At 44.8% G+C, this 773-nt stretch overlaps 1 pseudogene; it reads left to right on the top strand.

Annotated features, from left to right (window-relative positions):
- The first annotated feature begins 204 nt into the window (after positions 1-204).
- LOC126253741 (5S ribosomal RNA) lies at positions 205-322 on the top strand (annotated as a pseudogene).
- The last annotated feature ends 451 nt before the right edge of the window (positions 323-773 follow it).

Below are 773 nucleotides of genomic sequence, written 5' to 3'. Positions count from 1 at the left end.
GTGAAACGAAAACAGCCAACAGCCACTGGAAATGCTAATTCAGATCTACAATTACAGAGCTCTGTAACTGAACGAGTATTTGATCAAGGGAATTTGTATATCTTCTGAAAGACGGTAGTGTAAAGTTGCAAAGAAAATGACCAGGTTAAATGAGACATCCATTGTACAAACATTGAATTATAAAATACTAAACAAACATAAACAGCCAACGGTCTTTCCGCAGTGGTAACACCGGTTCCCGTCAGATCACCGAAGTTAAGCGCTGTCGGGCTGGGCTAGCACTTGGATGGGTGACCATCCGGTGAGCCGAGCGCTTTTGGCTAGCGGGGTACACTCAGCCCTTGTGAGGCTAAACTGACGAGCTACTTGATTAAGAAGTAGCGGCTCCGGTCTCGGAATCTGACCTACGGCAGGGAGAGCGGCGTGCTGACCACATTCCCCTCCATATCCGCATCCAGTGACGCCTGTGGGCTGAGGATGACACGGCGGCCAGTCGGTACCTTTGGGTCTTCATGGCCTGTGCGGGAGGAGTTAAGTTTAAACAAACATAAACAATTGGAATAATAGGACGAGTTTTTCATTATGATGCTAATGTGTCATGTATCGTGAAGAACTCTTTGTTTTGGCACTCTACCAATAACTATTAAATAAATTGCAAACAACAATTAGTGCGACTGTTCAGTAAAGATGGACATTTTACGGCTGACTTCAAGACGTATCGAATGGTGTTTCATATATACTGCGTGAGTGTACCTTTTGTTACTGATAGGAGA

Source organism: Schistocerca nitens, chromosome 4 (genome assembly GCF_023898315.1).
Source record: "Schistocerca nitens isolate TAMUIC-IGC-003100 chromosome 4, iqSchNite1.1, whole genome shotgun sequence".
Lineage (NCBI taxonomy): Eukaryota > Metazoa > Arthropoda > Insecta > Orthoptera > Acrididae > Schistocerca > Schistocerca nitens.
The sequence above is the reverse complement of the archived record's forward strand: the minus strand, read 5'-3'. Positions and strand labels throughout refer to the sequence as shown.